Source organism: Chelmon rostratus, chromosome 22 (assembly GCF_017976325.1).
Source record: "Chelmon rostratus isolate fCheRos1 chromosome 22, fCheRos1.pri, whole genome shotgun sequence".
In the NCBI taxonomy this organism is placed as follows: Eukaryota; Metazoa; Chordata; class Actinopteri; order Chaetodontiformes; family Chaetodontidae; genus Chelmon; species Chelmon rostratus.
This window is the reverse complement of record NC_055679.1, coordinates 10,908,635-10,921,540: the sequence shown is the minus strand read 5'-3', so window position 1 is coordinate 10,921,540 and position 12,906 is coordinate 10,908,635. Positions and strand designations below refer to the sequence as shown.

The following is a 12,906-nucleotide window of genomic DNA, read 5'->3' as shown; positions in this document are numbered from 1 at the left end:
ATTCTCCAGCGTTCAAAGAGCGCCAGTTGAAGCTCAACAGTGATTAAAAAAACGTAGAAAACACAGTGGAAATATAACTTTTTGTTCGTTTCGTGTGTTAATGTGAAAAAGTTTACTTTAAATCCGTGTAGAGGGATGAGGAGACATTTTAATGTTCTTCTTCTTCTCCTCTTGGGGCGGAAACAGCCGATCAGTCATGTGAGTTAAATTACCTCCATGTCAGAGAAAAAAAGGTGTTTCCGTCTCCCATTAAGCATATTAATTATTTTCTTAGAAAGGCAAAAATCACCCTAAGCAAGCGTAAAAAAACGTATGTGACATTTTTTATTCTACCACGTCCATCAACCTTTTCTAAAGCAATACTTCAAAATGTTTGTTAAAGAAAATGCACCAGTGGAAACTCAAATAAAGTATGTGCATGGGCCACAGTCCCTTTATATCACAAAGTGAAGTGACTCTAAACTCGAAACCACCACTGCAGGTCTTTGCTGCAGGATTCCCGTTAACTCTTTGAGTAATAAGATGTATTGTTTGAGCACATCTAAAGGCAAAAGTGTTTGTACCTGTCCTGAATGAACAGACATGAAGTCAGGGTGAAAAGCTGTCTTCTTTCAGAGTGCCAAGACTCGGTGAATCATACAAATGGCAGTCCTAAAAATCAAATCCCGCTTTCTCACCTCCACCTTGAGAAAGTTGTGTCAAACGCAGCCACCTCTGGGTCCACCGTCAGAGAAAAGTGGGAGGACGGGGTTTCAGATACTGTTAAACACTTCATTTCAAGCATACTGAGTCCTACTGGCTAAGCCCAAAGAAGCAAACGTCCCTTTTGTGCTTCCCCAGCACAATTGAGGGGCTGTGAGGATTAGGCTAATTAGACTAATGATGGATTGGAAGTGACAACTTTGTTTGTGACACAATGTGATGTTCTTTGTAAGTTTTTAAATGGAGTTTAAAATGCCAGAAAATCAAACTGATTTTTCCTGGTTAATATTCTGCTTTAGTACAGAACTGCATTGAAAAAATAGCAAATTAAGTTTAATTTTGCTCACTTTCTTGCTCTCTTGTTAGTCGACTCTTTTAACCTTACTCTTGTTGAGCCTAATCAGCTACAAAACACAGTATTTTACAGGGAATTCCCTTCCTTAGTCTGAATATTGATACTAGCAACAACCAGTGCTTGTTTTCACTCTGATACTTTTTTCACTGAATACTTTGGCAGTCTTGTGTTTGACCAGTCAGCATAAGCCACTGCTGCAAGCTGCAGCCTAATAGCTCCTGGACTGTTTCAGCAGGAGCTTTTTATGGTGCATGAAGTACAACCAGGGAACCAAAACTGGACCCTGATCCCAGCAATCAGAATTAAGGAACTCCTTGAGTTCCTACAAAGTTTTTGGGCTCCTGGAAAAGTTTCTAGGGTGAAAACAGGACATTGGTTGTTTTGTTTCTTACCTGCCTTTACCTGTTCAGACTGACCCACTGCCCACCTTTCTGACTCTCCCCTGCCTTAAACCCCCCAGAATCTAATGACTCTACAACTCACTTGCCCTTTCACAAAGTAAAGATGCCCAACCTGCTCTGTCTCCCATCTCTACTTTTGGATCTGTATTCAGTTGTTATGACTCGCTCGTCACAGCCGAGCTCCTCTCCCCTCGCCCTTTTTTCTCCCCCCCCCCGCTTGTCGATCTTGCATTTTCAGCAGTTATGGAATGAAATATTGATAGATTTCGTTCAGGGAGACGCTTCCCTATTGATGTAACTGTGCACCAAGGACACAAAACATGAAGCATAAAACACACACAAGGACGCTGAGGATGAAGAAGGAGGTAAAGGACTTTCGCTGCTTGTAGATGAAGTCTAGCAAAGCCGGCGGTCACGTGCAAATGTGTGCGTGTGCATGTGTGAGGTTGATCAAACTGGCCTATTTGTCAGAAAGGCTCCGGAGAGACAGCTACTGACAAAGCAAGAGAAGGAGGAACGGAGAGGGGAGAGAGGAGAGAGTTTTGATTTAACATTCGTTCATAACATACGCCGCTCATATAACATTTATGCCGGAGTGAAGAATACTGAAACATAAACTAGAATAAGAAAGAAAGAGAAGAAGAAAAACAGGCTTTAAAGTGCCTCTTTCTGCCCTGACTTACTTCCATCTTTTCTCTTTCTTCCCAATTACTCACATTTTTCTCCTCGTTTCCCCCTCCTTCATTCCTCTTCGCCTCCGTCCCTCCCTCATCTCCCTCCCTGCATGCCATCCATCTCTCAGCCTCTGTTTCACTTCGACTCCCCCTCTCTTCTCCCTGCTTGTCACACACACACACACACACACAAACGAAGGCATGCTGACACTTAAACTAAGTGCACTCACACACACCCTATTCCCTTACTCCCTCCTCTTACCACCCACACAGAAATGAGGACACTTACAGGCCACAAAACACACACACACACACAGACACACACACAGGATCCCCCCCACACACAGACTACTTTCAGCACTTTCTTCTTTACCATACTCAGCAAGATCAGATGTCAACTCAACTGACACAACACACACAGAGGCTGTATTTTTCTTTTCACCACGCTCTGTTTCCTCCTCCCTCTTATAGAATATATGCATTTTTAAAAAACCTCCTTCACACACACACACACACGGGCCCACTCGCACAGAGTGAGAAATGCTGCGTGGTGGGTTAACCTCCACGCATAGGAGTCGTGAGAGGGAAAAGATGAGGAGGCACAGATATTTAGAGGAGATGGGGTTTAAAAAAAAAAGCGGGTTAGGAAAGAGATGAGCAAGGAGAACATAAACAGACAATTTAGTATTCAGAGATACAGACATGATAGCCTAACATTTAGCTACACATGGAAGCAAAGAGCGTCTATTAGAGCATGCATGCGAGACACACACACACACACAAACACACAAACACACACACACACACACAAACACACACACATGCACAATGAAACATGAATAAATGATTTTCATGCCCTGACAAAACCACCACGAGCCAAGACGCTCTCACACACAAGCACTCAATGTGTGTTCGCTGGCAGCAGACACAACACACACACACAAACACACATATGCACGTACAATTAAATGACATGCATGTTCTCATGCAGGCAGCATGCGATGACACGGACATGGACACGCATGCAGAAACACACCAAGCTTCCCCTGTTCTTACTGACATGAGATATGTTGCGGTATTACACGCTTTACATTCACATGTACAATACATGGAACTGCGCTACATCAACAGTGGATGTAAACACGGTGAGCCTTTACATTTCTGCATACGGGCAACAGCTCAGGCTACTACACACACAATCCAATACTCAATCAGATATGACCAAAAAGTGTGCAATCTCTCCATACTGACACTTTTTGACAGATAAACACATTTGCACACACACTTAAAATGCAGAATTTTTGTTAACTTACATGAATTAAGTCTGATTTTATAGGATATTTCTTGTTTGCAACACGTTGCGCCTCATATTTCTATCATACATGTTTAAAACAAACCCCCAAGAGGAAAAAACTGTCAAATTATTAAGTGAACTCCTGTTTAGTAACCTATGCACACATAGAAATGAAAAATCCAACTCAAGCAGTAATAAACCAGGTTTCTGCTTCAGATGTATTTTTGCTCCTGCATTCACATATAGGCTGTTTTGCTGTGCTGATGCAGCAGCAGCTTAAGTGCCTTGCTCAAGGGCGCGGTGACGGTGGCTGACGAGGTAATGGAGAATGGTTTTCATTCATTCGTTCGGCTGCCTTCCAGTGAAAACCACACAACTTTCACCTTTAGGCAACCACTACCCCTGATATATATTTAAGTGCAGCAACACACACACACACACACACACACACAGAGTACTGTGTGTTTGGCCTGCAGGGTGTGCACAGCGGGGAGGAATCAACCGTATGGCAGACATGAGGATGGAGCCAAATCTGGCTCGTACACATGGTGTGTGGCCATGCTGCCCGGTGTATGTGTGTGTGTGACAGTAGGAGGAGGAGAGAGAGTGTAGAAGGAGAAGAAGTAGATATACAGCCAAGAGACCAGCAGCGAAGGAGTAGACAGAAACATATTTTACCAGAACTCAATGTTTCAGAGAGGAGAGAAATTCGATTCTACTCTTGAACTGTTAATATAGGTTTGCTTGTGGGGTGGATTCACCAGGATAGTCTGCATTAGACTTCTGGATGTGTTATAAACTGGATGGTTACATACTTTGGGTACAGCAAATTGAATGTCTTTCTTGGCATGTGATTTGATGGGATGCATTTGTGTGCGGGAAAGGGAACATTGCAGCATGAAATCAACCTTCAAACACAATTTTAGGCTGAAATACCTTTTAAAAAGCTTCCATGTCGCTTGGACAGATGACTGGGAAGCAAGTTGTAATGACACGAGGAGCATCACTCATGTCCAGACGACTTTTTAGAATTAAAAAGACACATCTTTCCCTTCTGCTTTCAAACCCTGGAAGAGTCCCTCTCAAAAAGAAGAGACAAGGGAGGCTTTTCCTAAATAATGACCTTAGTCTGCGCAGACATCGTCCCGTGTGGTGTGTTTCAAGCAGCTGTCTCACTGACCACTCATTTTGTATTCCACTACAGCCAGTCACACAACACAGGTGCTGTTATTAACCTGTGTTTATATTGTCTGGCGACTTTGCCAGCATAAAATAGTGGTTTTATCGATGGACTCAGCACTGAATTGTAAATTTTGTCACCTGTCCATGTCTGCGACGATCTGTGCACGCTGCATGCAGACGTGCAGCCCAAAGTTTATGACCGGGTGGGCTGTATGGATGGACCACATGTGTCAATACTTCCACCCAGTGCACATCCTCAATCCATTTTGAAGTGTATCAGGGTCTTAAACCAGCTTAGTGCAGGTGTAGTGTGAGACTCAGCAGAGTAACCAGGCTGCTTCTGTCCTACCTGAAATTGTTCAAAAATTGGCCAAAACATTGGTGAGAACAAGTTGATTTCACTTGTAATCTGTATTTTTTTTTAAGGTTATCTGCTTCAATGTGGACATGGCCTGTGTGAAAACCTTGGTTAAGAGCCAGTATGAAGTTTTCTAACCAGCTATAAATACATTTACACATCTGAATGATGTTGTAGAACACAAACATTTTTTAATGTATGTGTGGATCCCTGTGTAGGCAAAAGACATGAGAGACAGAGAAAGCCAAAAATCACAAGATACACAAATGCAGGGGAGAGGGAGAAGAAAAGAGAAAGAAAGAAGGAAAGAAAGAAAGAAAGAAAGAAAGAAAGAAAGAGAGAAAGAAAGAAAGAGTGAGGGTGGATAGACAGCAGTCTCTGTGAACCTGCATAGACAAGCTCAGTCAGGCTGCTTTGGTGAGAGAGAGGGAGAGAAAGCAAGGATGTTTTGACAGCTCAGAGCCATCACAGCAGCAGAAGGCAGGCTGGGTGTGTGTGAGTGTGTGTGTGTGTGTGTGTGTCTCTGTGGGTGCAGGTGTTTGTGTGTCTGTGCACGTACAGTATTTGTGTGTTTGTGTGTGTGTGTGTGTTTGTGTGTGTCTGCACACACTCAAAAGACTAAAGGCAGAGACAGACAGTGACGTTTCTTCTGATTCAGAGACAAAGGGGGAAAAAGGAAGTCTAGCGCAGAGCCTGGATGAAGGACAAGTAAAAAAAAAAAGATGTGAGACCGTATCTGTGTGTGGTGTATATAAATGCTGGTATACATATTGATATGTGTCAGGGCGCCTGCCACCGGGTCCCATCATGCATCATTCTGGTCACGAGACAAGTAAAACCTCCTTATTAGAGGGCTGTTGATGAGCAGTCAGTGTGTCCATAGTGTTTTGAGGGTATTTTCACCTTCTCCCCTCCCTCTAATCATCGTAAACAAAGAGCGTACAAGCCTACGTACTCTTTATCAGCCTCGCCCTGCTTCACCTTCACACAGCTCCACGCAGCCACACCGGGAGCTGCCCTGAACAAACACAGTCTTCTGCAGCTGCCACTGAGCAGCTCAGGAGCAGTTGGAGGTGAGGTGTCTTGCTCAAGGGCACCTTCACTCGACTGTATGGTGTTTTTTCCTACCTTTTAAGTGAAGGAGGGGAGACTCGTTCACCTTACCCGCACTTTCCCAACCAGTCTGGGGATCTGCACCATTGACCCTCCAGTCACAAGCCTGCTACTTTGGTGCTGACGCCTTTAGGCTACTCTTGCTGCACTGGTCTATAATTGACAGCTCATGTTTGTCTGTCTCATGCTGAAGATGATTTCTGACCCAAAAGCTTTGCAAACAGCGACTTTACAACATGATCCAGCACAAAAGCGCATCATGGAACTGCTGAGTGATGAAACCTGTAATAATTGACTTTTCTTTTACCTCAAATATTATGCCCTAATAAGTTGATATGGCTAACAGGTTATGCAAACTGTTGCCTATTTACGCATTCAGCAGACCCTTAGCAGCATTAGCATTCATTTAAAGGAGAGTTTCTGGCCACCTCCGCAAGTCCAATAATAACTCTCTTATTGCTCTGTTTTGGTCTCCACCAACTGAGGGATATATTTGGCTATTTAGCGCCTTAATCCTCCACTATGTTCACCAGCTATAGTTGCTAACTGTGTCGGCCTGCTGTTTGTTGCTGAGCAGGTAGTGTACAGTGACATTTTAGAGGTTTTTTTGCTCCCAGAGCTGCACGTCGTGGCAGAAAACAACACTACAAGAGAGAATCAAAACACTGATGTTGTGAGCCTCAATGAGCTAGCGTGCACGCTAGCTAGTTTAAAGCTCAGTAGAGCTGAGCAGACGTGCAGTTGTGTTGTAATCCTTTTTCAAGAGGAACCCCTACACATACAAGTAGTCATGTGATCCATTGTTGATATAAAAACATTGATTGCAGCTGCTTTAAGTGTAGCGTTAGCTTCATCCAAGCTAATCTGATCTCTATAACAGCTAAGGCATACACCGTCACATATGGCAGTTGGTGAAGCTACGAGATGTAGCAGGTTTGCTCAAGACATCGAGTTTCCTGCTGACAGTCTGTCTCATTCATTCTCGTTGTTTCTGCTGCCTGTTCGCCAGACAGCCAATGAACATGAGCAAATAGGCAGAGTGAGTGTTTTCTGTTTGACAAGTGTGTGTGTGTGTGTGTGTGTCGGAGGGAAGATGGTTGTCATTTTAAGAGGCAAAATGATAGGAGGATTGTGTGTGCATGCTTTCATGTGTGTTAACAATGTACCCTCATGTCCCCCCCTGTGTCAAAGCCCGCCTAAATCAAGTCAACCATGCTGTGTTTGTGTATAAGTGTGTGTGTGTGTGTGTCAGAGTGTATGTGCCAGGACAGATCAATATGAACTAATCAATAGGAGAAGACAGCTAGAAGGACCTTGGGGACGGCAGATATACACCTGGTGCACACACACACACACACACACACAGCCCCTCTTTGTATTCCATCCTCAGTTTCTGTCTTTATCTTCTCTCACTCCACCACCCATGTCTCTTTCTCCATGCCTCTCTATATTCGTCTGTTTTTAAAATCTATTTCTCTCACAAACACACTCATTATCTCACTCTTTTCTCTTTCACACCGTTAAGGCTGCAGTCATGTATGTCACAGCCTATTTTCCAGCTCCTTCTTCTTCCTCCCTCCTTTTCTTCTTCTCCCTTTATCTGAAATCGGGTTTATTTTGTTGGTTAGAATCGCGAAGGCTGCTTGTTACTTCACGCTCCTCTGCCTTCTCTAAAACAAAATGAAAATCGGGCCCGACTCTCCAACCACGACTCACACGACTCAATATTAGAGACACGCTGCGTTCACGTAGCAAACAAACCTGCTGCTGCAGGTTTTTTCAAGTCCGATCACATCTGTGGAAGCAGCAGTGGAAAGATGAGGTCTGTGCCACTCCACGGCGAGGAAAGTTCAGCTGCTGGCACACATCTGCGTGCAGCCTTCAGCACACGTGCTGCATTTAATGTACACTGCATACTCAAAACACATGTATGGAAGCAACGCAATGCTGCAGTGATTTGAATTTCGTTTTGAAAATCATCTGTCTGAGCCTGTCTGAACTTTACAGGTCGTTTTAAGTTTTAAGTTTTAAATCATACTTAGAGGTTTCTTTTTCTTTTTCCTGTTTCACAATTAATACTGCAAAATTCAAAACCTTAGCCCTTTGTTGCTTCCATACAAGCCCCTTCTTTACAATCCTGAAATTTCTTCACAGCTGTTGGATGGACTGGAAGGAATCTGTATATTCGTCCTTTGATTATCTCGACGTCATCCGATCATCTTCACACCAGGTGTGTGTCTTGCTGAGGACCCGAGGAAGCGCAGTGTGAAGTAGTTTGGATGAGCGTTTCTGGAGAGAAAGATGAGATTAACCTTCGAGCTTTGATGTTAATGTTTCACAGTGGTTGATTTAATGTTATTAAGCAAACATTAGCTAGCTGCTGTCAGTGAACACCCCGCCCCCTGGCAACGCCCTTGCAACCAGATATAACTTGGAAAAGCTGGCTAGCTTCAGGGTGAATTCATTAATGTCATTAATAGTAATGACAGAGTGGTAAAGATTTAATTAATTCTTTGTTGCATCTGGATGAAAAGCTTCTTAAGAGTTTGACTTCCCGTAAATGCTGACAACGTTAGTCTATATTCACAATTTTTAATTGAGTATTTTAACGCTTTCAATACATAAAGCTTTAAAAAAGGAAAAAAAAAAACGTGTGGTGCAAGCGAATGTCTAAAACTGTGGGTCTGCGACTGCTGTGTCTAGAACTGCAGGGGCTCTCCAGCTCTGCAGGGCGGTGATATTGAGAAAGCTGCAAGCAGCAACACCGGACGCCAAGCCTTTTCGACCCGTTCCAAACATTTTTAACAGGTACTCCACTAGTTGTAATAATTTGGTGATCCTCTGATTTTTCATGGCTCCAGCAATAAAACAGGATTGATGCGAACTGTAAGAATATTTTCCAACATGATTCCCAGTTTATAGATCTGTCTCTTCCACCCTGTGCCACAGACTTCTTACAGATTTACACAGTGTAAATCTGGCTTTTGCCAAATCCTGAATTGGCAGCCTGGTTATCAGCAGGCACACCACAGCTCTGGTGGACTCTCTGGGTCTGAGGCACTTTCAGTTCAATTCACTTAACATGCAAATTGAAACTGTAATTCATTTACTGCGAGATAAAAGCGCTACTCTGTCTCAATAATGCCTTTATAGATTGAATATTAAACAACCTTTTGATGGGGATTTTCTTATGGTTTGAATGTCCACTTCCTGGGTTAATTGGATTGAACGGGAAGTGACCCCACTCTCGGCTCAATCAAATTCAGTGCAGGTGTGGAAAGGTTCAGACTCACTTGGGCTCTAATTTCTATAAATTCCCTTGTGCTTGAATCACGCAATGTTTTGTTTTATTCATCACTGTGTGCAGGAAATGCTGCTGAGGTTAGAGCTCACTTTTTGGGTCCAGTAAAAATCTGACTTGACCTTGCAATGATATTTTTGGCTCTCGAAGGGCTCCAAACGATTACTAAAATATTTGGATGCAACTGAATCACATTTTGACAAACGACACTGGGAATCATGAAGGGGGATTCCAGTTTAAACTGGAACTGACATTTGAAAGTGTCCTCACTTTTTGTGTAAGGAAATAGAAACTATGATGATTCTGCAACTATTGTGTTGTGCACATACTGTGGTGACTGTGTTTCAGATTCAAGCCTATGGCTGGGCTGTTTCCATGGCAGCAGTTGAGAGCTGGCGATGAAATGCGGCATCACATTTATGTCACATTAAACATTTAGGAGAAACCGTTGTGCTGTGAAGTTTGTAAACCTATTCCATTCACAATATAGAAGCTAGCAAGCTAGGCTAATCCATAGTTTCATACTATACACTACAGTACGCACTCAGTATGTGTACTATCGTTCAACATACTTTTATGTGTGTGTTTTCAAACGTACTGGTCAGCACGGATGTGATGCGCACGCCACTTTACAAGAACGTCCTTGGAGATGTGTCACCGTGGTAACCCATGCCAATTAACCTCACCTCTCCCTGCATCTGCAACAATCCCATATCAAGCGCTAATTATAATAATAATAACAATAATCATATAATACATCTTAGATGTATGCATTAAGAAGATATATAAGATGAAATACGGACCAGGCGAACGCGTTATGAATCTCGTGGGCATCTTCATGGTGAAATCATCCTTAAAGTACTGGAAAAGGTAAACAGCTAATACCTAGTAGCGTCTAGCCATTGTTGTCATCAATGGCACATTGCATTGTGGGATATTTGTGCCGGCGTAGTGCCCAGCGTTTGCATACTGAAGTATTATGCGCCTCACGTACTTTTTAGTTCATACTACAGTTTTGGACATACTATTAACTCTCACATACTATTTTAGTGTACTCAGTAGTTGGTATGAAATTTCGGACAATGTCAGGAACTTTAACCTCTCATCACGTTCCCTCCACCTGCTCCCTGTCTTTCCTCCTCACTTGCCCTCCAAACACTCCTAACATCTCACCCAAAAAAAACCCCTGAAAAAATCATCCTTGTTAACGTGGTGAAATCTCTCTGTTCCGATGCACAGTGTTTCCTGTCAAACCTGTGATAAAACCCCACTCGACTGTTGCTGCAGTTTTCTGTCTCCCTTTCTGCCCATTTCCCCTGTTTGAGAAAAGCATGACAAATTTTAAACAAAGTAAAGAGAGAGGAAAAGTTTCTCCCCATTGATGCCTGAATGACAAGCTGAACTGACAGGAAGGTACAGAGAGCCGGCAGAGAAGCAGCCGAGTGTCTGCGCACATGCATTATGCACATGCACTTTCAATCGCACACGCACAGACAGGAAGCGCACGCGAGCACCTCCCACGCTACCAAAACACTACCTCACCTGACAAATTAGAGTGTGTGCGAGCCCGCCGCTTTTTTGACATTGCAGGTATCTGTCACATTTCTGTCAGAGCTTCACGTTGGTTTCACACCGAGACAAAGAAACCCAAAATGAACCCACATGTCATCCCACTCCCTCTCTCTCTCTCCCCTGTCCGTCCTCTCCTCTGGCTTTCTCCGCTGGGTATTGCCGAATGAAGCAGGAATATGGAGCAGAAGTCAACATCACATGCTGCATAATTCTCAGTCTCCCATTGTAATTGCTGAGGCTTTTATAAAAAATTCAGCAACAACGTCCATGGCTTGATTGTGAATGAAGCAGGGTCTTCTGGTTTGAAATTAAAGATTTAGTGTGTTGTTTTCTTATCATATCTGCTGGGTCCAACATTCTTCGAGCAAAACTGCCTTAAGTGGCTAATGCTAGGTGCATGAAATGTAACAATGACGATTTGAGGAACATGGCTCACAAAATAATAGCATGAATACTGAAGAAATGTGTAAGGTAAGTATCATGGTTAATTCTAATATAGAATACAATCTCCAGCATTCCAGCGTAAGATGTAGAAAAGGGATTAATATATGCATTTGTTGCCTAATGAGCAAAGGGATTACAGCAGTAAATGACCTGATAACAGTATGTGATAAATTAACCAACAGCTGAACACCCAAAGGAGCTAATGAGTGATGGGTTCTCTCGTCTAGATACCGAAAAATACACCAAAGTAGTGCTGAAACAATTGCATTTTGATTAACGATGAGTTGTTTCATTTCATTTACCATGGAAAAATGCTTAACAGTGGCTGGTTCCAGCTCAAATGTGAGAATTTGCTGTTTTATATCATTTTAAACTTGAATATCTTCCAATTTTCACTGTTCAAGTCATACAAAGGGTGATTTGGGGCTTGTGTAACTTGTAATGGTGTTTTTAGGCATGCTAGCTGAGTGGCTCTGGGGATGGCAATGCTGCACCAATTTGGTCCAAAGTGAAATATCTCAATAAGTGATCCTCTAACTTTTTCTCTAGCACCACCACGAAGTTGACAATACTAGCTTTTAGTGAAATATCTAAACCAAATCCCTGCAGATCTAAAGACATTCACATCAGCCTCTCAAAGCTGTACTTTGCACTAAATGGTAATTAGCAAATGCTAGTTTGCTACCATGCTAACCTAAGATGATTATCATGGTAAACAGCTCAACATCAGCATGTTAGCATTATCAGTGTGAGCATGTTAGCATGATGTTAGCATTTAGCTGAAAGCACCACTGTGCCAAAGTACAGGCAAAAAAAGAGCTGCTAGCATGGCCTAACATTTTAAGTTTAGCAATTAAAGAAGCAACCATCAGATTAACTGATGATCTTGTTGCATGTACGCCATGTTTCAAGAGGAGTTCAGGCCTCTGGATTGTTGTACTATAGAACAAGAGCTAATTGTAATCCACCCACTTCTTTTTTAGAGAAAAGTCATCAATAATTAATCACTTAGGGGTTGGATGATGTCACCGTTCCTCCTTTGCTACAAAGTTCGACTCTCTGAAATGGAAAGAATTATTTTTGACCTTCGCCTAAATTCTTACCTTTGTAGGAAAGCAGCTCATTACTTTCTGAGGAATGTGCAGCAGAGGTGTGTGCGTGCCTGATGTCCAACTGAAAATAATTAGCTGGTCTGTTGGGCAGCGAAGTCTGAGAGAGGCAGAAGCAGGATTTATGCATAAACTTTTAATGTGTGTGTGTGTGTGTGTTGTGCCAACCATTGTAGAAGGCAGATTTCTGCATTTCTGAACAGTTTGGTGTGTGTGTGTGTGTGTGTGTGTGTGCCCAGACGGTATTTTAACATGGCTAGTCGACTTCTAGCAGCCCACAGTTAAACAGTGACTCACAGATTCCTCTCCCCCCCCCCCCCCCTTCTTTCTCACCAACCTCACTTTTTTCTCATCTGTCTCTCCCTCGATTCTTTTTCCTTCCTCTTCTTTTTTTAACCTGG

At 42.8% G+C, this 12,906-nt stretch overlaps 1 protein-coding gene across 2 annotated transcripts in view; it reads left to right on the top strand.

Annotated features, from left to right (window-relative positions):
* Window positions 1–12,906, top strand: part of wnt5b (wingless-type MMTV integration site family, member 5b) — an 82,278-nt gene that overhangs the window by 31,136 nt on the left and 38,236 nt on the right. The window lies entirely within an intron of this gene.